General features: G+C 41.9%; 1 long non-coding RNA gene across 5 annotated transcripts in view; it reads right to left on the bottom strand.

Moving 5' to 3' along the window:
* Window positions 1–27,484, bottom strand: part of LOC119025055 — a 114,740-nt gene that overhangs the window by 64,747 nt on the left and 22,509 nt on the right. The window lies entirely within an intron of this gene.

The raw sequence follows: 27,484 nt of genomic DNA, 5'->3' as shown, positions 1-27,484 counted from the left end.
TAAGTCAGTCAACATATAGCTAGCACAACGGCAGAGAGGACTCAAATAAGACATAAGGAACAGATAAGACCATGGCCACAGAGAGAGAGAGAGAGAGAGAGAGAGAGAGAGAGAGAGAGAGAGAGAGAGAGAGAGAGAGAGAGAGAGAGAGAGAACTGGGGATGGAGGAGAGGGAGAGATGACTCCAAGAAGGTCACCTTCTTTTTTGTACTCAATAATTGACATTTAAACACACGTTTCAAACGTCACTGATAAAATTACGCGAGATAATGGGGAGCGGGCCGCTTACACTGGCATGCAATTATAACCGTAATGAGATGCAAAAATGCAAATGTCTTTGTGCATGCTCCAGCCTCCTTTTGTGGGGTGCCGCGGCGTCTGCGGGCGGATGATAGATGCCACACTGGTGGTGGTAGACAGAATGGTGACATGTGGGAGAGGGAGCAAGCAGGGGAACAGAACTGGGGCAAATATGCCACACACCCTCACAAAAGTAAATCCCATAACTGCTTTGGCTAATGCTTCCCTGAATGCACTCCAAATCTATACAGTTAATTAAATGCTATAGATATTCTTTGGCAGGTAACATGGACATACTTGAATTATAGGCTTTTTTTTTTTTTTTAAATAGAAGGACATCAACATTAGATATCATTATATTAATCCCAGCCCACGAATACACAGCTTTTTATTTTCTGATGAAAGGAAAGATTTTTTTTCGAATGTAACCTTCAAAATAAATCTTTTAACCTTGCTAGGCTGAGAGAAAAACACAAAATCGCATCAAAGTATAGTTTCCAACTGATTAAACTCCACATAGCCACGTACAGGCCCTTTATTCATTTCATGCACACCATGCGGACATTCAAATATACGTTTACATTCAGCAGCATGTATTCATTTCAGTGTCAGCCTGTTTTACTGATCGCTTCTATCCCATCCTTGATCTCAAATTGAATGCACTCTTCCTATGCAAACACTACATACTCTGGCTCGACAAATACCTACGGGAACACAAGCTTTCGGCGGATGACTATCCTTTGAATAACATCAACCATAATGTAAGTACAAATTCCTGTGGCCTGCTTCCCTCGTTTGCAGGTTCAACCTTTTCCAGACCTGTCGCCCACCCCTCTACCTCAGGAGGCTGATAAGAATGGGACACAAAACATGCTAGCAGTCATGCTGTTTGTTAGAAGCAATTAATTTCTCCGAGGCCTTCATTCTATTCAGGGTAAGCTTTTGTGCTCTAAATCCCACTATTCGGAGCGTCTCTTGTGCCACGTAGGAGGGTATGAGAGAGTGGAGGATCGGGAAAAGAGAGGGAGAGCCCGAGACAGAAGCTTTGGATGACAGATTATCTTGGGCCAGTTAAGCATGTAATTGCTCAAATGAGTTAAAATCCCTTCAAATATCTGTCTCTGCACCTCATCACACCACTTCATACACTCAAATATTTGACAATTGACAAAGATAAACCTAAAAAGGGGGTCTTCAATAGCCAGCTGCTGGGACTTTTTTTTTTCCCTCTCAGCTAAAGGGGAATATTATTAACTAGGAACATAAAATCACACAGCCTTCCCTCAAACTTTAGTTGCGAGAGCTTCTCTGGGCTGCGTTACGAGGATTTATTTTCCCCCACCTATATGCTGTGAAAGATCAACACGGGGACGTACAATCAGTGGTGCTACAGCATATCTGAACATTAAAGATCAAGCAGCAGGGTGGATAGACAGGAGGGATTGTTATACAGAGTAACAGACACAGCAGTCCACAGATTCAGATCTGGAGAATGCGTGCCTTCCTCTTGCCAAGCCTTTTTTTTCACATAGCCACTGTTGCTCCAGACTAAGGCTGATGGATCCATGCCTTAGAGGGAGAAGCTGCTGCATGCCAGGCGTCTGAGGGTCACTGAATGGACTGTTCTCTTGTGCTTTCATTTTTTTTTTTTTTTTTATTTAATCAGTAGTCTAATCGCCGCTTTGGGGGGGGGGGAACTTTCCCCCGCTGCATCGCATCAAAGACTTTATGGTGTTTAGATGCAATTTGACAGTGTTAAGATGCAATTGTTGCTCACCAGAGTATAATACAAATAAATGTGTTCTCTCCATGTAAAGCAATCAGCCGCTATAAAGAGACGCTTTGGATGAAACAGAGCCTGTTTTTGTGTTCACGGTGGAGAAGTAAAATGTGGTGAACGCGATGGGGCTGGGGAAAGATGGAGACTTTTTGCCAGGTGTATTTGGCCCTTGCCAAATGCCACCCTCAGAGCAGAGAGGGTGTCCTGCATTGCTTCCCTGAATGAATGCTAATGAGGGCGTGTGTGTATGTCTGAATGTTATTCACACCACATCAAACTGGGCCTGCAAAGAGGTGCAAAACTGGGGCTGGCAGCCTCCCAAACCAAAACAACCTGGAAGAATGTCAGACATTACATGTGCCTGGGACACAGTACATGCATGGATTATTATAGGGGCGAGAAATATACAGGCTATATTAACAGTGACTCAGCTGTGAGGAAAAGGTGGAGGCGTCTCCTCGAAGAAGTGTTTGTTAAAATGCTTAGCTCGTTTATTTTTAAGGAAAATCATTAATAGAGAAAAGCAGGAACGTGGTAATAACATTCAGTTTGGTGGCTTCTATACAAATGCTGGACATGTTGCGATTTTTTGGATTCCCGTCAAAAGAAAATAGGGCTTGCCTTTTTTTTTTTTTTTTTTTTTTAGTACATTCTTATTTACATAATTTGATACAAATTTAGAGAAATTACATGATGAGAGGACACCCTGCTGTGATGGGTTTCCAGGATTTCGAAGCACATTTCTGAATTCTGTTCAATTTAATGGCACAGTCTTAGGGAACGTTTTCACAAGCATGGGAAAATCTGAGCTCAAAAGTGAGTAGGGAAGATTTTATTGATTAAAAAAAACACTCACAATGAGTTAATTGCGGGGGAATTTCCATTATTGGGATCATCGTGAATCGAGATACTCGTGAATATCTTTACACGAATGACTTGAAAAAACGCTCTCGAGCTATCGTAGTCCTATATTGATTTTGTGATTTATTTTGAAATGCATACGATTGTCACCATGGCTGACAGCAGTGTATCCCCCATGCATACAAGTTAAATTAGATGTGTGTAGATACATTATGGATACCAACCTAAACAAACAACATTAAGTTACCACCATCCATTTACCATTTATTTGAGCAGGAAGACCTCATGATTACTTATTTAAGATCCTTTTATTGACTGTTTTTCACTGAAGAAAGATGTCCTATCTGTGATACAACACAAATATTTGTTTTCCAACAAAATGAAAGGTTAAAGTGATTGTTGGGGTTTTAAGAATATGTTGATGATACCATCTGGATCATCATGATTTGCTGATGTTGGACAGGATAATTGTTGGATTATTATCTTAAAGACAGAGCTATACATCTTTTTTACATTGACACATGCTTGCCTATAGATATATAGTCAACACGTGGAGTTGAAACAAAACTTTGAGCAGCTCTTACCATGCACAACGCAGCGCATCACAAGATGGATTCGCAAACCAATTACAATCATTTAGGACGGTCTACTTTGCTGAGGTGAGACGTTGCTCTGGATTGGCTTCACATTCCCTGACAGCTGATGGGCAGACAAGGTCACTGGATGTACAAGCTCCCATTTAAAACATAGACACGAGAGCAGAACCGGGGTTAGTTGGGTCTATCAGAGCTGTCAATCAATTAATGACAATTATTGAGCAAGGACGCCCATGGGAGGTGAGCGAGGGAATGAGAATGACCATGGGGGGAACAACATGGGGAACGGGACGAATTATGGAGATTGGAAAATAATAACCAAAACTGAATGATATTAGCGGCCCACGCATGCAGATCGCTTACTTCCCGGTGCGTAAAGTGCATCAGATGAGCACCATGACAGGGATTTGGACCTTGTTTCTACTAATCAAAACCAGCGGAGAAGAAGACATCCAGTAACTTATTAGAATTCCCATAAAATACCGGCGAGTTTTATGAGCTTAACTGCATTATGTGAGGTGTCAAATGAGCCATAAATTTCATTAGGAGAGACTGTGGCTGGTGAACATGACAGCTTTCACCACACATACAGAAGTTTAGCAAACACAACTATAAATAAGAGGAATAGCTCAGAAGGGATACGCGCTGTCCCATACTGAGAGGCTGCAGACGAACACAGGACAGAGTCATGCTCAGTCTAAACTAGGAGAGGAGAGGGAGAGAGAGGAAAAGGAGGGAGGGGAAAGTGTTTTGAAATTCTCCAGCTGGCAGGCTTTAATTTTCCACCATTCTAATTAAAATGCAAATTAAATTTATAATTAGCAACCACAGTATCCGAGAAACCACCTTGTGTGCAGCCCAAACATATGGGGCAACCAGCGGTGGGCAGCACTGTCTCTAGGAGACAACAGAGGTGGGTGGCAGGACTGGGGAGTGTTTGTCGAGGACGGAGCCGCTGATCGCGGGCCGGGGCCGGTGACACGGGAGCAGCACTGCGCTTTAACCTGCTCCTCTCAGCCGGGAGCCCTCTAAGCTCTCCAAGGCGCGGTGAGGCAGGGGAGCATGGCTGAGTTTACTCTGCTGTCACTGCCCATGTCACAGGTCATTGCATGTGTCACCTCAGCCAGGCACAAGTGCGGCGACCAGCGCTGCCGGGGTCAGCTCCTCCGGATCGAAAGGTTTCCTGACCAAAATTAACCTCTGCTGACTCACAGATAATTAATTTTTCATTGACGGCAATTCTTTGTAAACACAACACCCCAACATTTCTCTACCCGGTGCCTTTCAGCCACTGATACTTCACATTGTGCAGGTGTTTTTTTTCCAGAGCATTACAAGCGACGGCTGGTGAGCGGAATAGAAACTACAAAGTCATATAAAGACTGAACTGAAGCTGTGATTCAGTATCCACAGTACTCTAATATTTATTATGCCAGAATAAGATGTCAGAACTAGGGTTGCAACAGTTTAAATTAGCCGACATATCATTGTTTCATGGCATCACACTATATGGTATTAGCCTACATATGAATTATTATCATTATTATCAGTTATAATGATCCTTAAAGGGCTGAAAACATAAAAGTATTTTTGGCTGAATGAATGCTTCACTTTAAAAATTTAAATATTTTTTAGACAACAATCAGCCAAGCGAATGATGACAGGCGCAAACTTTTTGTTGTCCACCACAAGTTAGAGCCAGGTCACTGTGGGTCAGAGAATGGCCTTCTCTGAGGTGCCTTGCTTCTCCGCTGACGGTGCTGAAACAGCACCATCAATCACCCATCAGCTGTCACAACCTGAAGCTAAGGTCAGAACAAATCCATGTCAAAAGAAAAAGGCCACATCTTACCATGAGCTCTCGCTCAGCTGGACAGTCTGTCGGTGACACCGTGTCAAGAGACCGCTATCCCACTCTATAGTCCTCCTCTGTGACTGACTTGGCTGATGAGAAGGTCTCATATGACCTCTTCAACACCCCCATTCCCTTGTCACCTGAGTTGGACCACCAACTTCCATTGCGCAGTTAAGTGTCTCGACTGCAAGACAGACTTATCTGCGAAGCTGTCAGGTGAGTTAACTCGCAAAGCTTTGGGTAGACAATTGGACGTGGCCCTGTGTCACGACTGACACGGTTTCCTCTTACATGCTGCTCTCCAAATGACACTCGTGGCTGTGCAGAGTCAAGCATTAACAAAGTGTCATCAGTAACCACATGCAGTGAGAGTCATTCATAGATACAGTGTGGACATCAACTTAAAAAAAATAAAAATAAATAAATAAAAAAAAATTTTTTCGGTGGTTTTTCAGGCTATCGCACTTCATAGGCCAAAGCGAGTTAAAAATCAAAACACAGCATTTTCGTTTTTACTGAAGCACATTGTTGGGATGTGACATCTTCCTGTGTGTCTGACTGGGCTGACAAGTTGAGACACAAAGGAAACCTTTCTGTGAAGATATCCTAACTGCATTGGTGGACAGAAAAGTCAAAATGATATATGGCTTTACCAAATTGACAGCCACTGTTGGACAAAACATGGTTTCTAAATATAATCCGCCATTGTTTTCCCCTCTTTAAGAAATGTTCCTGCTAGCTGTTTGCTTGAGCCACCTGTTGCCTTGTTAATCAAGCCGAGAAGATACTCATAAATCATAACATTCTTCAATTAATCAAGCTGTCAGTATCAAGGTGAGAGGTCATGCATGGAGGAGACAGAGGTCATCGGTGTGGTGTGAAAGGGTCATGGTTGTGTGGCATCTCTTATTCTTGGGAAGTGTCAGTAGAGGAGCCAGCGGAACAAAGGAGAAATCAAAGTCCAAGGGACACGAGAAAGGGGGCTGGGGGAGGCGGCCGGGCCGTCGCACCAGAGCCAGAGAAAAGAAGCAGGGTGCAGAGCATAAAGCCAGTCAAATTGACCTGTCATTACATCAAGAGAGCCATGCCAAGCTGCTACATTATCACACTCACCATACCCTTTTAGATGACAGAGTTCCCGCAACTTACCAGGTTCCTGCAGCACTCCATTTGCATAATTAACAAGTCATTCATGTGTCATTCATTTGACTTCTATTCATACATAGGAGACTTCAGATTAAATGTAGCATGCACTGTATCTGGTAATTTCAACTGAGTGTCAAATCATTACGACTCTAAAAGCACAAATTAGAGTCAACGACTTAAGTATCTCGCCTTTTCAAGATAACGGGTAAAGAAACATATGCAATCGTTTGCACAAAAACACTGCATTGTGGGTCCTGACATGTGATTTATTTATTTATTTATTTTTAAGAAATGCTTCAGGTTAACACAAATATGGGAATGCTGGTTCAACAACGGTGGCTTAACCGTAGCAGTCCGTGCACTTCCAAGATGCCCACTGGCAGAACTGGCACTTCGCTTGCTTCAGTGAAATTGTTGGCGCGGAGTGGTAAACACAGAGAGAGGCAGTTTGATGTAGTTCTACCCAGCGGTGGAGATCCTTTTCTCTGAAGCAGCAACATCACACTGTAAGTCCTGCGTTCATGATGTTTCTTAAAACTACAGTCAGAGAAACTCCAGCTATCATAAATAACATGCTTGTTAATTTCCTGAAAACTGACATTGTTTTTGGTTAAAAGTGCTCATGAAGTTTTCTCCCGTCTTGTGTGATCTACAGAAACAAATATTAAAGAATATAGAAATAGGATTAATGTCAATTTGACCACTGCACATGTCCTGTTACTGAATATTAATGAATCATGTTCTTGATGTGATTTTCTGCTTGTTTTAAGCTTGTTGCTGATTTTTTTTACATGCAAAATGTTATGTTGTTTGTTTAAAGTTTGTTCCTTTAAGTGAAACTTTATAGGCTGCTGTGCCGGCCAGGACACCTTGTAAAAGAGGTTCTGAATCTTCATGGCAATATTCCTGGTAAAATAAAGATTCAAAACTAGAGACTAGAGACAGTGTAGACTCTGTAGTGCGCATACCTTCGCCAACGTCCAACAGTTCTCTTTTATTCAATCGAGCCTAATTCAAATGAAACACATTCAAATCCACCAGATCTGGATCTATATTGGGATCTGAATCAAACTGCATGCCTGTTTTTTTTCATCAGGATCAATTAGCCCCTGAGACATTACATTGAAAAACCCAGATCACTTGATGACTTGATGGGGTCTGTCCTTCTTCCAAGTTTTGTGTTCAGTAAACCGACAAATAAACAGACATGGGCGAAAAACAACTTCCCTGGCAGTGGTTATTACAGACATAAAATAGACTTATCTCTAAATTTCCTTAAGCACTAATGAATCCTGTAAACATTCAACAAGTCTCGTCACGGTTTATATTATTATCTTTTGGACGTATATTATCCTACATTTCACATTGTATCTACTTATCTACATCTGTACCGTTTTTCCCAAACTTTTTACATTCAATTTATTGTTTTGGTTATTGTTTTAATATATTTTTTTTTCCAATTTCTGTTCCATTGTCTCAATATTGTTTTATCATTATATTACTCATATAAAATGGTTTTAAAATGACAATAACATGGTTTACAGAAATTGTTTCTGTGACAATACATAAAAAGGTGAGTTTACATTCCACCGCTGCTGTGACAGGACAGGGAGAGACAATGACATGTGGTATGAACCGAATAAAATAAAAAAACTCAAAGAAATTGAGTTTGTGTGTGATTTCCAGCACCTATTTAGCCCCGAGGCTCTCCACGCCGATACTAGCATCATCGACTCCCGTAGATCTCTCTGGTATTTTACCTCTTACACATTGTTGATATACTTACTGGCATCTTATTGAAAAAGCTCAGACGAGCTTTGTCGATGAGCCGCAGCACATGAAGGTTTTGAGGTCTAAGCAAATTGTTATGTAACAGTTCTGCTTATTTGTGTCATAATATAAACTCACACATTGGTCAGAAACAGTGCATCCATGTGAATCTCAGTAGTAAATGTAAACTGATTGTGGTCAGACGACAATGACAAATAACTGGAAGAATAAACCGGAGCGTCTTCTCCAACTCTGCATGCTCTTAAATGAACATAATACGTTTTTTTTTTTTTTTTTTACTGAGTGGGAAATTATTTCTAACATTACTTTCTCTCAATTTGCCCCATTCATTTTAATAAAAGCGTGCCATTTGCAGATACATGCCAATCTTTTTTTTTTTTCTTGTGCTACACATCTTAAAAGCAAAAGTACAAGTACTTTCACCCAGCGTCCTTTGGCACATGAGGTCGCCCATTGCTGATAATTACAACATCTGTAATTTCCTATCTTAATGTGCTATACATCAAGGCTGAACTTTACCGAGCTCGACGTGTCAATCTGCTCTATGTATTTCCCTTTGCATTAGTGGATTTGAATGACATTTAAGTCTTTGCGGACGTCGTTACAAGCCTGTCACTGCCCACTCATCCACCAACCTTAGAATTTGCATGCGATTCCAGTCATTGATTACTAAGTGTTTGGGAGTCTAATGCAAGTGTATCCGGGCATATTTAAAACATCTTTAATGAGTCCATGTTGCCACTTAAGTCAATCACTGCTCTTTTGTTTAAAAGGGGAGAAAAAAGAGAGCGACACTGTCTGACGTATCAAGGCACTCCTCTGATTAATTGTGTGTAAATGTGATTTTTAACTCAAAAGACATGATTTCACATGTTTCGGCTCAGCGCAGGTTTTGTATTTGTAGGGATAGGAAAAAAAAACAAAAAAACAACGGTTGCGTAGCGTTTTATACGTTTAAACCGTGCCGGGCATTTATGCACCACTGCCAGTAGTGCTCTTTAAAAGTTTGATTAAATGCTTTAATCAATCACAATCCCTGCCTGTTTATTAATCACTTTATCAAGCAGTTGATGCATTGCTGCTTTTAATGGACTCCATTTATTTTGATTTCTCCTCTCTTCATCTTATCGAAAAAAGGGGGGCTCTCCCAATCTGGACAGATAAAACAGGGGGGGATGTGAGAGTGGCCGGCTGTGGTGGCGAGAGCTGAGACGAGCCAGTCCCCTTAACTTCATTACAATCACTCTGCTCGGACTTCACCAATTTATTAGTGGCAATATGTGCCCTGAGCGATGGCTAGGTAAACCACATAGCTTAGCTCAGATAAACAGGCGCCCATTCATTTGTCTCCTCACCTGACACCGCGGTGATGTATGATCCTAATAAGATTAATATCCCCTGGATTTATTCCCTCTTAGTCCCCGCAGGCATCTTTTAATGTTCCTCCTCAGTGATCTAAGGCTTTTCCTCAAGTTCTGTGTTGTAAGAAATCGAGAGTGGGAAACACAGCGGTTTTGGATAAATACTCCAATGCACGCTGGATATAAATGTTATGGCGCTAACAGCCATTTATTGTACACAGACGAGGCAGCCTATTCTTTTACACTTGAACTGTGAATGAACATTCTTCCCTCCCGTGGAGGAGCTGAAAACAAAATGTCTAAAAAACAGAAGCTTCTCTCGCACACAATCGCATTTTCAAGTTTCTGTTGTATTCAATAACGCATTAAAGTAGTCATTGAACCTGTCATGTTCTGGTCAGAAATGACCACAATTAGCAAACAATCCATCTCCTTTTAAGCCCCCTCCCAGCCAACCCCGCCATCACCCAACCACCACAGTGTCTGGTTTTGGATTCACGCGCAGACTTTCTGTCTCATCCATACTTCCCCCATGTCTGCCCTTCAGCTTCTCCTCTTCTCTCCATTGTGCGCTAAAAAGCTATTGTCTGCATCATCTGAAACTCTGTTCGCTGTTACGAGGCAGCGGTGAAAAACACGAGAGTGCACAGGTTTGGAACGCTGAATAGAAAATTGTACTTAAGTGGTCTTCTCTTGCCCATCACCTCTAGCCTCTACCCTCCTCCACATGAGAAGGGCTGTTGGGGTGGGCTGGAAGGGGAAGCCAGCAGGGCAATAGCAAACTTGAAAGCAGCCAACATTTGCAGCACTCTTGAAAAACAAGCATTTCACACCTGAAGCCTTTCATGCAGGGCCTCGAGGCATCCCCTTCAAGGCATTTAATTGGCTATTGCTTCAGAGCTCGTTCAACGTGCCCATTATGGTGAGGCGACAAGCAGCCAAGTATGTCGAATGAAAAGGGTCCTTCTCCCAGATGGGCCTAGTGGTATTAAAAACTGCCCGATCACTTCTTGCTGTTGACTGGCAGAGGTAATTCAGATGTATGCACAGCTACAAATACTTGCAATGAAAAGAGCGAGCCGGATAAGATAGAGAAAAAGGTACTGGGCTTCTTTCAAATACAGTCGACAGTCATGAGGAGTAGACGATAATGCGGTGTTGATGAACACATAAATGTAAAGCAAAACGTATAATGCACGGAGCTACCTCATTCTGCACTGCATAGCTGCTGCAGGAAATGACACTCAACTTCAGCCGTTCCTGTTTATCGACGGTGACATTTGAACAAGCTGTGGAACATTTCCTCGGTTCTTGTCAACTGGTGAAAACACAAAAATACCCTGCAGCATGCCTCCACACATCAGACACTTTGATCACTCACACTTTGTGAAATCAAGACATTTGTGGCTCCCCTAAACATATATTTCATGCTTTAATCTCAGCCCTGGGATGTGAGGCTCTAGGATACGATGTTCCACTTTTGTTTGGCAGCTCTACCTTAAAGATATGGTCTTTTTCCCTTCCCCGGTGCCATCTGCCATCTGAAGTTTCACCCATATCAGCCTGAGGCATTGGAGCCCTCGTTGGCAATGTTTTTGAGGGCACCCTGACTCCCCATGGATGGACAGCCTTGGGGGAACCAGATAAAGTAGGTGTTTAGTCTCTGGGCTGCTGATGAGGAAGGGGATTGGCTTTGAGCTGGGTTGGGACTCATGGGAAATCTGGCGTGCAAACTAATTACGTTGCGCTGCCAAACTGCCTGTGATTACAAAATGGAGAGGCGGCGAAGGTGGAGCTTAGACTTTATCAATTGCCCTACTATTTCTTTTTTTTTTTTTTAAAGAGAAAACAGCTGAAGCTAATGAGATTATTTAACGAGATGTTCTTTTTGTAGAATTACTTGTTGTCTTAATTTTACAACAATCGTGAGGATGTATAGAACGGATTACAAATAAATAAATAAGAATAGACCAGAATCGTAATCCGCTGATTCAAAAGTTTTAATGCCTAAAAAGAAAAAAAAAAATCTGAAATCTCTGGATGGTTCAATAACAGCAAATATCTAATTACTTGTGCCATGTTTCCCCACCTGCCTGTCACACTTTTGGCGAAAGCCACTTAAAAACAGGTTAGTTCACAAATTATCTGCTATATTTGTATTAACGCCTCAGCTGGTGGCACAGACAAGCCCCTGAAGAAACGCACCAGACAAATCATTAAAAGGTACAATGGGCGAGTAGTTCACTTCCCTCACTGTGGACAAAATAAAATTTTAGGCTTGATATCTGAGTATTTGCACACACACACAAAAAAAACATCTTGAATAATATATTTTTAGTGCTTCAACTGATTAACGTTTAGATTCTAAAAAGATTTTCGCACATTTTTTATGATAGATTAATGGTCCAATACACGTTTTTTTTTGTTTTTTTTGTTTGTTTTTTTTTACCAGAAATTTACAGCTGAAAATTCAAAATTTTACACTCACTCTCTTTTCTAGTCAAAAGCATCATGAGGAAGGTCGGGAAATAATTAAAAGTTAATTTTTAAGATGCCAAGTGTTCAGACCGCTGACGATGTACAAAGACATTTTTCAGCTAAAAGGCATTTTTCTTTCTCAAAAGTCCTCATGTTGTCGAGGTGTGGGAGGAAGGTTGCAATAAGGCAGAGCAAAGATGCTCATAATGGGATATAAATCTTCTCCGTTGCCTCCGTTATTTTTTTTTATTACATTATGTTTCATTACATGCGAGTTGTGCTTAGCAAACGTCTCGAAGCATTGTGACTTACATAACTTATACCCCTGCTCATAACCCGTTTATACAGTGCAGTGTGTCACCAACTCAGATGAGGAACATTTATCAAGGATGGAGTGACAGCGCGCGATGAAGCAATATCGTCCTTTAAAACAACTTCACTTATTCGTTCTCCCTCACTCATTCATTCATTTGCTCGCTCGCTCGTTCCTTCCCTCTCTCCGGGGTGGAGGACTCGGCGTCTCGCGGGTTAAAAGAAAAGGAACTGATTTTATAAGGGAACTGTAGGCGCAGTCATGGATCTAATCATCGCGGGGGGATGCAGGTAACATCAGTCAGTGACATGGAGCAACATGATATGAGACACGGAATAGATCACTGTCTGTGTGGTATACATAGCAGCACTCTTCCTGAGACCTCATCCTTCAAAGGGGCAAACTGGTTGTGGTTAGGGAACTGAACTTGGTACGAGGAGGGCTGCGGGTTCAATATCTCCAGTCAGACGCCGAGCAAGATACTTAACCTGAGCTGCCTCAATGAACATCCCAACTAATAAATAGACGGCATATAAAATGTCAGCGGCGGCAAACAGAAACACTGCAGTAATAACGCACGGCGTATGCTAGGACTACGCGCATCACAACATACACGTCTATTTATATACAGCAGCGACATGTTCTTTTAAATATGTGCATACGATATAACTCATTAGACTGGGATGGGTATTAACTCTGATAAATAAAAGACTTCTTTCTCCAGGTTTATTCACTCTTATCTCACTTTGTTATTTATGCTGTCTGATATGTTTTATCATTAATCTCGACATCCTGTTGTTAGTTTAGCTCTTATAAATTCGCTTAGCTTTTCTATATTTCATTGTTTTTGTCAGATTTGGGGACGCGCGTCTTGTCTTATTCTGCGAAGCGCTTTGAGCTGCGTTTAAGCGCAAAAGGAGCCCTATAAATAAATTGCGTCGTTACCCGTCGTTGTTATCATCATGTAAATCACCTGTCTGATGGTTAAAGCCCTTGAGTAAGGTATAGTCTCTTTTTTCTGTACCTTGCTTCTCAAGTTTCTGTCCGATGTTCACAGAGCAAGGCGGAAGAAAAGAAAAATCAATAAACCAACAGGACAGCTAGTCTCAGAGGATTTCACTTTGGATTAAGAATAGTGGAAAAAAAAAAAAAGGGGACAGAATGCAATACTGAGATCGCATTATGACTTTATTATCAAAATCCTCATTGATTACTGATGTGTAAAAAATAAAAGGTAATCCTACAAGTAGTAATTGAAACGAAATCCGGCAGCTCAATGTTCGATTGGGAATGATAGCCAATGACATGACATTAAGCAACGCGAGACAAGGGGCAGTGGTTTAAGTGATCTGGCAGGCGGTACGATGCCCTCCTGTCAGGATCGATCAGTCCTGCTGAAATTTAGAGCAACACTCTAAATTGGTCTTAATGGTGTGTTTCATCCTCCAGTCTCCTCCACACATTGACAGGGAGCCAGTGTCCTTCATCACGCCAGGTTCCTGCCCTCCCTTTCAATCTGGGCATACCACTGATCTCTGCTCTCTGAGGGAGAGGGAGCAAATCGGGCCAGGGGCACCCACAGCATCGAGTGGCTTACATCCCACCTCACAGAGTCAGGGAGGTTTCCCCCTTTTGAGGCGTTAAAATAACCCGCAAAGCAGGCCCCCTCCCCCCCAACAGCCCCCACTGTGCACTGAGAATTTTTTTTCTGATCTGATCAAAATCCACCTCTTGAGTATGTGAACTATCAAATGGCTTGGAAGTGCATTCACAGAGTCACCAGTATGAACCGACTGTGTATACGGCAGTGGCTCCTGTCTCGCTCTTTAACACCGTGAGGGGGCACGTAAAGAGAAAAAAAAAAAAAAAAAAAGGAGAGGGAAAGAAAAAAGGGCCCTATGCCCCTGTCCTGCTCGGTTGGAAAGTAATCTGCTTACATCATTAGGCTAAGCTTGCTGAAACAAATTACCAGATGTTGTGTCCCTTTTTCTCTCGTTCTTTTTGTCAGCATTTTAAAATATTCTCCGCCATTTTTCCTCACTAGCGCCCCCTCCTCCTCCCCAACACCTCAACATAATAAGGCCATTTGCAAATAACAACAATTGGAAAAAGAAAAAGTCCCCTCCCGCTATTCACAGCCCCTATCTGGTTCTGTTCGCATCCATCCATTTTTTTGGGCGATCCGGCCATGTAGCGGCTAATAACCTGAACAGAGAAGAAGAGAAGACCGAGGGAGGAAAAAAAAAAGAAGAATGAACTGAAGCAATTGAGGTCCCCCACCCGTGGCTGCACTTGGTGGGGATTTTTGAGGGTCTAGTTTAGCTTATCACATTAGAACCCATTTAGAGATAAAGACATGTCCCAGTGCTTATTATAACTCTGTAGCATGCTGAGCATGCAAACACATATTTCAATCTGCCTCTCTTTTAGATATTTCTAAGAGCAGATGTAACATTAACTCCAAAGTCAATAGGGAAGAATTAGACAGTGTGTGCAATGTCCTTGAAACACTTTTAAGCTATAATATTGATATTTACACTCGCAACTCTGCATTGTTTCTTGAAAATGTCAAGAAGTAAATAATGTTTTTTTTATAAATTACTACTACATTTTGGATTAAGCATTCAGAATATTAAAAAAACAACATGTAACATGTTGCTCGGATATTAAATAAAAAAGATCAAAGTGTCCATCAAAATCTCCTTCTGTTGTAACTACTCATTAATTGTATATGAATTTTGTGGAAGCTTTTATCATTATAATTATTATTATCATTATTATTATTATTATTATTATTATCATTATTTCATCAGTGATATTACCACACTGTTTTGGGCTTTTTTAACCTTTTTATAGATTTTGTTTCATTTTCTATTTCAATTTAGTATTTCTTTATAATTCTTCGAGTCATTCTTGTGGGTATGAAGCAATTAAACGTCATCAAACTGTGTGTATTTCTGAAATTAAATGCGGCTCATCGCTGAGTCTCAAAGTCTTCCTTTTCAGTGCGGAGGCGATGGGGCTAAACTGGTGAATTCAGTGCTGACAATGCGTCCTGGCCCTGCCCTGTATGGGACTTTTTAAAGACGACGGTGTGCAACAAAGCCGAAAAAAAAAAAAACCCCTGCCCAGCCCGGCCCTGACCTTATTTTCTCGGCCACATAAAAGAATACATAAACAGATATATACTCTAAAACTCAAATTGCTTGTGTGTGTGCCTCTTATCAAGCGACTGGCAGCGATTGTGATTCATAGCAGTCATTTAAGTGATAATGCACTTCATTCACTACACTAACAAACACATACCTCCTGGTTATCTGCGCGTCGGCGTCGCCGCAGCGCCAGTCGCCAAACAAGGAGGCAGAAAACTCGAGATGGTGTTGATTGATAAATTGACAGGTTAATTTTCGGATGGATAATGAGAGTAAGACCCTGAAAAGATGGTGGGGAGAAGTCGCTGGCCCTTTGCTCTACCTTGGATGCAGTGCCATCTATCTATTACTGGCAGAACCGCAACTAGGAGCAGGTACACTCAGGCCCCTGCCAAATGTTTGCACCATCTAGGTTAAATGAGGTCTCGAGCTTTATATCTGTGTATCCTTGTTATATTCCTTCAGAACACATTGATGGTGATGTCACAGAAATTAGACCGTATTCAATTTGTTTCTTATATTTAAAAAAACTCAGATGGATAAGACATATATAACAAAATATCCTCTATAATATTATCTATAAATAGCTGCTCTGAATCTCAATTATAAAGACAAAATCTAGTGTGAGTTTGACATGTTTTCTAACCTTTAACGTCCGTCCACAAAATGTGCAGCTTTTCCGTGTATTTATAAGTCGGTTAATTCCCAGACGTCTTTTTTTTTTTTTTTCCTCTTGTTGTCTGACAATACCATAGATTTTGATTTTCGGATAATACTGTCATTTTCCATGGTTTGCAATTAGCAAAAAGAAAACTGTATGTGGAAAAAAAACAACACACAATCCAACTCTGCGGCTTAATTAGAGGGCAAACTGTTAGAACGGAAGAGAAGGTTTAACTAGAGGTTATGAAGGTTTCTATATCTTACACACATTTCCACTGCTTGTCACTGCAATGTGCCAAGTCTGCAAGCACTCTAATTAAGTCCCTCACCAGCATTACTCTATAGCCATTCCCCATGAATCAGCATACAATGTAATGCTAATCAAATGCCACTATTTTAGACGGACCCTAATGCCCATTATTTCCGTCTCGTCCACTGCCGGTGGCTTTGCTCGCATCTCTTATTTAATAAGGCGGAGACGTGTCAAAGTGATTTGACATTGCACATTCAGGAAAATCACGACAAGAGGAACCTGAATTATATTTTTTCTGAATGCAACCGGGAATTAAAACAAAAAAAAATGGGGGATTGAACACTTGAAGACCTTGATGAAATTACTGAGCCAGTTTGGTAAACTTCACAGGAATTGTTAGCGCAGCAACGACTGAATGCAAACAGCACAGAAAGATGACCCAATTTAATTTTTCTTTTCTTTTTTTTTTTTTCCACTGGCTCTCTAGTCTGCACCAAGGCTTTAAGAGACCCTAGTCTCTTTTGAATGTTGCCCCGATTTATTTATTTATTTTTTTCTGGCAGTTCATTCTTCTCTGCTGTCTGGGAAGGCAAAACGCTTAATAATTAATCAGAAAAGAGAAAAAAATTATTAAATAGCACAAGCATGTGAATTTATAGTCGTGTATGGTATGTTACACTGGGCACTGAGGTTTTTATTTTTTCTTTTCCGTCAAAATGCGGCACTCCTCTTTTTTTATTTAAGCAGAATAAGTTTAATATTCTGTCCGGCCTTGAAAAGAACACGCGAGGAGGAACAATTTACATGTAGCACAAAAACATAATAAAGTCTGGCTCTTCAGTGAGGCAGCAGCGGCTCTATTTAGTACTATGTTTGATGATATGACCACAATCATGAAAGAGGACAACACTCTCTGTGTTGCCATGGATGCAAAATTGAAAAAAAAAAACAAAAAAAAAATCACACAAAAAACTACAACTTTGGTGTCTGTAAGCTACACTATACTACAAATCATAACTAAAAAAAACAAAAAGTGTGAAAAGACTCAAGCAAACTGCTGGAGAATTTAAAATACTACCATGTGTTTTTTGTCCCGTATTGTTAAAACAGCGATTGTGATGAGAGGAGAATATGGCTTCGGTCTCTCATTGTATCGCCGTGAACGCTGTTGATTACCAATAACGGCACTGGTTCACGACTAGGGGTGCCTCACTCCTCCCATTCGTTTGAACGGGGCTCTGAGCTCTGACAGACACCGCGAGGAACGAAAAAGGAAAGGGTGCAGAGGACAAATCTTGGGGGATTCACCCCATCTGAGGCTCCAAAGCACCCAACAGCTTGATCCCGTGTCACTCCGAGGGCACGGCTTGGCTCTCCCTTGATTTGCCTTTGAAAATCTGAACGTTTAATTGTGGTCAATGAAAAAAGGGTTCAAGCAAATGAATGGGTTGAAGAATATGAGCGGAGGGAGGGGCTATTTTAGGAGTGTCAGGCTGTAAAATGAGTATACATGAAAAAAGCAGGAGGGAGACGAGGGAAAAGAAAAAAAAAATCAAGAGGGAATAATGAAATTAGGGATGGGGCGAGAGAGAAAGAGAAAGCAAGGGCTGGAGAACTTGAAGCACTGACCCCTATCGTCCACGGTGAAAAGCAAGAGATTAGAAAGTGTTTCATGCTAATTTCCATGGAGATTTCTGTAATTTCTCAAAAATTACTTCTTCCCGCTTTGATTTGTCCATACTGCCGGGCCCCCTGCTAGTGTTGTCGGGGTGGTCTGCTCTATCATGCCTGTGCTCTCGTGGGCCCCTCGATGGCCCCTCGCTGCGGCCAGCCGTCGTGAGATTACTGAAGCGGCGCTGACGTCTCTATCAGCTCGCGCCACCGTCATGCCCTCACCCAACCCCCCACCATCACCCGATCCCCTTTTTTCCCTGGGCCCGGCTTCCTTTCTTGCCCACCCACCACCAACCCGCCCTCGGTGCAAACTCTCACAGATCTGTCAGATGATGGCTTCATCGGTTCGCTCTCTCTCCCGCTACCCTGCAAAACTCGTACCGGTCTTCTTTTTTTTTTTTTTTTTTTTCCACGCACCCTCATCCCGTCCTCCTCTCATCCCTCCTAGAAACCTGCACCACAAGAAAAAAAATCTCTACCCCCCCCCACCACCCCTCTCCCCTCCCCTCCCATTGTAGACTGTTTCACCTTTTGCTATCCCTCAGCCTTCTCTCTCTCTGCCTCATCCTGGTTTGTGCTTCTGCCTGCCACATCAAAGGAGAACCAGGGGTCACAGAGCCACAGGCATGGAATATAAATGCAGCCAACTGCGTGGCAGTATGGGAAATCAATCCTCTAAAGATAGCTCCATACACTTCATGAACCCATCATCAGTCTCTGATACATATAGTAATATATGGGAATTTTCTTTTTTTGTGGCCTTTTGTGTGTTGTATAATGCACAGAATGTTTAGTCTCGAAACGGCCGCTGCTCGGATTGTTTCCTCGACAACTTGTCTTTTAAAAGAATTCATATACGTGCGTGAAAAATGTACCACTTAAAGGCGCCATTAAAAAGCGCTGAAGTATCGATGCCGACTCCGTATCAGAAGCTGAGAATCCCTCCCTTCTAAAAAGGACCAGTTTGTGCGAGGTGGAGGGGTAGTGACGAGAATGAACAAGAAAAAGAAAAAAAAAACAAAAAACGGGGAGGAATAACACCACTGCAGAAATATGTAAACAACCTTTTAGTCGGAGGCCCCTGAGCTGAAGAGCCATGCCGGTATACACAGGTGACACTTCCTGCAGCACGTCATAAATTCACTCAACTTTGTCTCGAGCACCTGTGAGGCTCAGGGTCTGTCGGATGGTGGCGAGAAATATCCGGCTGAATGATAATAATAAAAAATAAAAAAAACAGTCATGACATGGAGCAGCGGCAAAGCCATTGTTATGAATTCTGTAAGTCTTGAGGGATGAATGGGAAAACTAGCGTGATTGCCAGACACCGGGGTCTGCGGCGAGGTTCGATGGCTCCGTGTGGGGGCGACTGGCTCTAGTTGCTTAGCATTAGTATTAGATAAACACTCTGTCGGAAGATGTCAACGTCTCCATTAATGCCAGAGCTGCCACGCGGGCTGCGCTTGAGTGACACGGTGTTTTGTGGGGTGTGACAGGGGTTGTAAATGCTAACTCTCTCTGGCTGCATCTCTGGAGCCTGGTGGAGCCAAAACCCTGGCGACACCTGGGAGCAGCGGAGGCGCTGCAACCCCGACGCTCCTCGGAGACGATACATGTTGTCCCCCCCCCTCGTCCTCATTGCGGGGACCAAACAGCATTTAATGCACTGGATGGGTTTAATTCAGACTCATTAAAAAAACGACGCCTTCAGTATGTAATTAGTATTATCTTTTATTCCAAGTCGGTTCAGCGCTGTGTTTGCTTCGTATCTAAATCTAATAAACGCCGAGTTTGAGACAGATATTACGAGGGAGGCACAGGCAGAGGAGAAAAGGGCTTAAATATCTTTGCACACTTATCACTCTGCACCAACCATGGGCAGCTTAGCCTCATCTGGATGTGTGTGGCTATCCCAAAAGGCTTTTCCATAGTCTTTACAAACCACATTATGGAAGCTGTGTGTTCAGCACAAGCATAATGCACTTAAAGCCTGCCACAAGTACACATACCCAGCTGCACAATGAGCAGGATATGGGTTTTTCCATGCTTTCACGAAGCGGACGGAGGAGTTTTCCAGTCAGTAATTATGCAGATGGGGGGTGGGGGGCTGTTCCAGTCAAAAAATATGATCCAACTATTTCTTTAAAAGCTTGAAAAATGTACATGAAGCGTGGTTGTCTCCAAAACTGTTGCGCATGCTCGTTCGCTACTTAAAAATGTTGACGAGAGGTCCATGAAGGAGCCGCGCGAGGAAGAGCTACATTAGCGTTTAAAAGCCAGACACCAGTTACTCTGTAAACCTGCTAATATTTTCCTCAAGATCACAACTAGAACAGAAGTTGATGTGTGTCAGAAAAAAAGAGTGGTAGCAGCAGCCAAACTCCAGCTGTACATAAAGTTCACGGCGCATTTCATCTTTTTTTCTTTTCCTCCGACACATTTTTTGCAGCCGGAAAAAGGTTGAAATTTATCAGTCTGGAAAAGAAAAAAAAAAAAAAAAAAAAAAACAGCGTGGAGAATTAAACTGCCTTGAGCTCAATATTACTGGCCATCTAGGAGCTGCTGAGTTGTGTTGCAGGCTGCAGGGCTGGACAGTGTAGTGTACTCTTCCCCCTAATGCCCTGTCCATTGATCTTTCCCGTAACTACAGCTCCCCACAGAAACCCACACAATCTGTGCAGAGGAGTGCTCCTAGGCACCCCCCACTTCAAAGGTGCATATTTACTCTTAGAAATTTAGAGAAAGTGCAGCTGTGGATGCATCCTCCAACCTCAATCAATGACAGGGCCGGTCCTCCTGACCCCCCCCTGCTGGCTAATAAAGTGCTTCTTAGGCTTGGTGGTTTCCCTGGAAGCCTTGTGGGGTTGGTTCAAACTAGCACTTAGGTCTGTTTCCATTGTCTCTTCTCGAAAATTGATTTTTTTTAGAGAAATACTTATCTTGTTGCCCAACAAAGTTCCAGAGTGAATTACTGTAGACGATGTTATTTTCGTCCCTAATGTTGTTTTTATTACTATTTGTGGCGTTTAATAACTGAATCACGTAAACGGGAAGTAAATCACTGACCTCCAAGGTTGTAGAACGAATCCGAATCGCACGTTTTTGCCTCTTTTTTTCTTTTTTTAATTAGCTGACATTTCTCCATACTGGCAGACAAAACTTTTACGTTTGCTGAGACCTCATGTCAGAAAAATAAATACCCCGCTGTCTGGCAGGGTGATTTACAAACAGAAGTGAACAATGGTTGATTTAAATGACACATTTAAAAAAAGTCCTTGTTCTTTTTTTTTTTTTTTTTTTTTACAAGATCCTCAGAGTGCATCCCGTCACACTCCTCTGTGCCCCGAAAATAATCTTGGAACAAAATAGCTTCGATTTTTCAAATTACAATAAAAAAATACAAAATCAGATTGTTACAATGTCTTTAATTAACATTTTGCAAAAAGAACCTACACATGCATTAAGTCCCCTGTTTTCTCCCCCGTCTCTGACAAAAATATTTCATGCTGGGATGCGCATTATCATAATTGTCATTCCCCCATCTTCAAAAACAAAATGTGTATTAAAGACAGTAGCTGAAAATCAGACAATCAGAATCTTTTGTAATTAAGCACAGCGATATTCTAATTGACGATAATTCAGGCTACTCCATGCTGCTTCCTGTTCCCTCCTCTGCAACAATTAGAAAAATATATGTCAGCTGTGATTTTGCCTTTATTTCACTTTAAAGTGGCTCAGCGGGGGATTTTATTCAAAAACAATGACATTTATAACTCTTCTCTGAAACAACTGCATTCATTCCCTCCTCAGCAGGAAAAAAAAAACAACCAAGTTTTAAGTGACTGGAGTAAAAGGTCGGACGCGATTTGCATATCCGCACAACAACGTAAAAACTTTAAAGTGGAAAACTCTCGACAATGTGGCACTTGCTGTGCAGAAATTATAATTGTTGTAGTACGAAGAGAGAAAACTTCTCTCACAATCGCATCCATGACTGTACATGGACGTACATAATTTTGCATGATGAGCTCCGGCAGCCCGAGAGCTGGTGAACTTGTGACTGCGTTTTTTTTTTTTCTGACAGTCATCATTTGATCGTCACTCTGTAGGTGAGATTTTTTTTTTTCCTTATAGCGTTGATTGCATTCTTCAACAGCGTTGCCTCTGAAAACAGTGGAAAAAGAAAACCTGCCTCAGTGTCATTAATCCTGACTTGTTTGGACTCCTCACGTTGACTCTCCCACACATCTCTTTTTCTCCCCTTTTTTTCTCTCTCAGCACATACTATTGCACTCACTCTCTCTGCCTCGCTAACATGTTGACAGCAGTTTGTTAGTAGGTATCAGTTTTCAGCGAGCAGGCTGAGAGGGAGAGAGGGATGTGGTAATCATCTCTATCTCCGGCTGCTTGGCAGCGTTCCCCTCGGCATGCTGGCAGACACTTGCCATTGAGCAGCTGTCAGGCAGAAAGGGTGTGGGATGTGGGCTCAAGCTACACAGGTCACGGTCATTTCTTTCCAAAAGCCACTGAAGCTAAAACCTTAAGTGGCATTTGAGCTACCTGCACTGTCAGTTCTGACACTCACAACACTAACAAGGAGACCACCGGTAGAGAGTCAAACTCGATTATGCCTCCCTGGTGGATTTCCTTAATATAGCTTAGCTACTGCCAGGCTTGTTTTTCAGTCAGAAGAGCACATGCTTTCCATGTTATGAGAGTTGCTCTGCAGATGTGCGCGGAAAAACACACACTGCAGAAGAAATCAATTTGACCCATTAATTACTATTACACACACGAGGAAATGCAATCTTTATATAACTCCAGTGCGCAATGAGAAAAGTCAGTTCATCAATTTCTTATTTTTTTCCAAAATTGTCAGCAGAATGCAGATTAGATGTAGTTTAGATTGTGGAGAAAAAAAAAGAGCTAATTACGCTGACATTTCTGAACTGTTTACTTCCCGAGTTTCTAAAAACAGGTGAGAGGTGCAGAAAGGTTGTTTAATTAAGAGAATGCTGCAGTAAGTGTCGAGTTTCAGTCAAGAGGAGAAATAAGAGTTGTGAAACAGTAAATTCATTTCTAATATGAGGCTCATGTTGAGCTCACTGGGGTTGGTTTATTTATTGCTCACAGTACACAGTATTGTAAAGTTATTTTTTTTCCTTTTCAATGTTTAAAATCAAACAGTATCTAATATATTTGTGGTAAAACACATTTTAAAGAAATTCATCGTGTGCTGGGTCGCTGCCGACTGGAGACAAAGAGCGAAATAAAAAATGATTTTCCCTTCAAAAATCAATGTCATTTCTCAAAAAAGGTACTTTGTGCACAACAGTTTCTCTCACATGCCAAAACAACAGCCCTGCCCCTCATCAGAACCATTATTCTGCATTAATTCAGGGCCGTCTTTAGTTCATAAACCAGCGCCCCTTAGTTTACGCTGAATTATTTGGAAACATAACTAATCAGCAAAAAAGAAAAAACAAGAAAAAAATAGAAAGAAAAGGAAAAAAAAAACACAGAGTTCCACAGAAAGGTTAAAACTTTAAACAAAACTGTGTGGAAAAGTAGTCTGCCTTCTGCGGCTGCACACTGAATTGTGCTTGATAAGTTGCATGCTCTCACAACCTGGACTTGTGATCTTTAGAGTGATACCCTCAAGTTCATAGCAACAAATACACTCAATCACTCAGGGAGATCCTAAGTCTCTCTGTTGGCCAATTACTGCTTTTAAAAAGCCCGGGGCACCCAGGAAACTTTGACTCCTGGAAATAAAGACCAATCTGAGGGAGAAACATTGCAGCTATTAAAATCTTTATAATTCTGTAAATCACAAGTGATTTGTTTTGCCCCATGGCTTGTTCCGATACATCCTTGCTGCTATTGCAAAGGGCACGGGGTGACTGCAATTGAGGGAGAGCAAGCTTATTTTTACAGCTAAGCTCGGAAAAAAAAAGGGATGCCTTTTTTCTTCTTCTTTTTGAGTGCAGAAGGCAAAGATCTCCTCTGTGTCATAATTGCCTGAAGTTAGAGAGTAAAGGCTCTGGACTCCTGATGTTAGTGTGGGCCTTTCATCAGGGGGGATGGAGTCAGAGCTGCTTTAAAAGATCAGGCCCTCTGGAGGATCAGACTCTGTTTTTATTTATGTAATAAAGGCATTTTAAAAGAGAAAAATGAACATCACTTATCCACCTTTGCATTATATGTCTCCCGCACCAGTGCTGTCATTGTCGGGGGGGGGGGGGGGGGTCCCGTTGTTGATGGTCCCGTTATTTCGAGATTGGATTTACACTTCCTCAATTATTTCATTTTTGAACTTCAATATTAAGCACGCTATACTGATTAATTTTGAGGACGGATGCCGAAAATTAGCCTGCTTATTCAAACAAAGTGGGAGCCAAAAGTGGTAGAGAGGATCATGCAATTATGAGTAAAATCACTCCAATTAAACACCGCCATGTTAACTTTTAGAGAGCGCACACTCCACGTAATATAATTACAAATTGGGGATGGAAAAATGGAAAAAGAAAACAGCAACATTATAGAACGGGAGCGTTTACAGCTGATGGATTCTCAAAAAGCTCTCCTCTACTCTGGTGCTCGGGGGTTAAGAATGGCACTCTTCTGCCGCTGCGACGCTCTTCCCTCCCAGCTGACACACTCCCCATTCAGCGAGCGCATGGCCCTCTGGTGCTAGACAAGGGCCCTGACTGAGGACGCTTTGATACTTCAGCCTCTAATCACCAGAGTATCCTTATAGCGCCGAGCTGATGGACGAACGGGTCATAGGAAGGATGTCCCGACCATAAATCAGACTACAGGGGTGACAGCGCACAAAATAGGTGAATTGTCCTTGGGTGCGCGACGCTGGCGGCATCCCCTTGTGTCGCAGAGTCGCACCACCCTTTTTTATTATTTGGAAGCGAGTCAAACGGATGCCCTACCAGCCATTCCCCCCCAATCCCACCCCCCCACCCCCATCCCCCCTTGTGTTTTCTCCCCTGGTCTTCGAGTCTGGACCCCGCTATGAACTGTTTCCAGAGTCAGTTACTGGTGTAATTGAAAGTGCTTTGTCATCGCTTTCAGCCAAATACTGATGGATGTGAAGTTGAATGAGGTTTGGGTTTTAGTTATACGAGTGAGCCTGTGCGAGATTTATCACCACAGGCTTAAGAGGCTACAAGGGACCATTAAAGCACCGCCGCCTTCTACATCACGGTGAACTGTTCATTATTATTCATTAAAACAGAAGGCCTTTAATATGTCTAGTTTCCCATGTGAAAAAAAAACCTAAAAAAAAATAAATGTACATACATGTTTTTGATGACTGCTGGAAAATGAAAAAAACTGTTCAGCTGCCCAGTTTTTTTTCTTTTTTTTTCCCCACAGTAAAGTCAGTCTGGTGCAATTAAATGTTGCTTTTAAAGGGGAAGGTAACACATAAAGAAGTTACCTGGCCTAGAAATTCAGACGTCATGAGAGAACATACAGTTCTGCATTTTTGTTTTTTTTTATGTTTCAGAAAATGTTATTTTTTTCATGCCTTCGTGTTCAAAAACCTTTGTTAATGCTCTCTTGATTCTAAGGTCTGATATGTTAAACATATACTCTTAATGCACATATGCACTCTAAACCTATCTGCAGCTTTCATGTCATATTTACATAATGAGTGTGGCCTATGGAAAACCTACGAAACCATTTAATTTCAATCCTGGATCGACATCCACATGCAAAGCGTGGGAGGTGTGCTAGTTCTCATTGTCTCCCACTTATTATAGGCTGCCCCCAGCTGCCTGGGCTGTGAGGGCCCGGATCCTGGCTCCCATCCAGCTCGGCTCTGATCTGGGCCTCTTTGTGATTTGAGGAGTACAGAGCTTTGCTGGGCTGCTGTCCTAGAGCCATGTTGGAATGCAAGAGCAGTGGTGGAGGTGCAGAGGGAAGTGACCTCACTGTGTGATGCGAGCAAGAGTACGGGGCAAGAGTTACACACTGAGGTTGGTTGGATTATAAATAAAGTAGCGTGTGGTTTCTGTGCTGCAGCCGGGGAAATAGGAAAAGGTGAATACCAGAGCTCACAGCATAGTTGTAAATGGTGCCCTATCCTAACACTGGTTCAAGGCTGCCAAGATAGCACGGCCAAATAAAGTGGATTTAATGGAAAAGTATCTCCCAATTTCGACACGCACAAAGATTCTGCAGCTCCGTCGTCTATTCATGAGTTTTTCTAAACATCTAACAGTCAGATAATTGAGTACTACGATTAATTTCTGCCTTATCATTAAATAATGCTCCTCGTTTCAGAGGATTGGAGGGTCACGAGCAAATGGAAGTAGGAATGTTCGTGTTATTGTGTTTGTATTGTTGTTTTTGTCTGATTTGGGAAAAAAAAAAAAAAAGATTTATAATCTGGATGGATGTTATGGATATTTTTTTGAGCTGATAACCGATAATTACCCACTTCTCAAGGCTGACACGGGAAACTATAATTTCACACTTTATATTTGTAAAATGAAGTTCCTAACCTGTAGTTTATGCACACATGAGGATAAGAAATGCTAAAATTAAGTGAGCTAAGATGGGTGTTTTTATAGTCCATATTCTTCTCCTTCTCCTCCTCCATGTCTATTGATGGATCTTAAACAAACTTTCAAGGTGCAAGCAGCTAACTACTGTATCAGAAAATGTAGGAACAGGCCACCTGTCGAAATTATTCTCAAAACAAATAGGGGGCAGCATATCACCAGAGCAACCGCAAACTGCTGCAAACTGTAGCCGCTGTTAGCTAGTTAGCTAAGTTAGCTGTGTAGCTAGCAGTCCGGGCTGTGAGCTCAGAGACCAGGGGAGCATTTACAAAGCTAGCAAAAGAGCTCTGGACTGGGACGGGGCAAGGGCTAGCTGGTTAGCATGCTACCATTGGTATCTTTGCGACACAGACATCAGAAAATCATAAGTGTTATTTCTGCACATTAATGATTTCTGCTCACTTTTCAATGTTCCAACAAAAAAATCTTACATGTTGAACCAAAAACTGGGCTGATAATTTATCAATCCGATATACACTATATTGTCAAAAGTATTCACTCACCTGTTTTGACTCACATGCAAACTTAATTGACATCCCATTCTTAATCCATAGGGTTAAATATGTTAGTCCACCCTTTGCAGCTATAACAGCTTCAACTCTTCTGGGAAGGCTTTTCACAGGGTTTAGGAGTGTGTTATGGGAATGTTTGACCATTCTTCCTGAAGTGCATTTGTGAG

The sequence above is a fragment of the Acanthopagrus latus genome, chromosome 8 (assembly GCF_904848185.1).
Source record: "Acanthopagrus latus isolate v.2019 chromosome 8, fAcaLat1.1, whole genome shotgun sequence".
NCBI lineage: Eukaryota > Metazoa > Chordata > Actinopteri > Spariformes > Sparidae > Acanthopagrus > Acanthopagrus latus.
The sequence above is the reverse complement of the archived record's forward strand: the minus strand, read 5'-3'. Positions and strand labels throughout refer to the sequence as shown.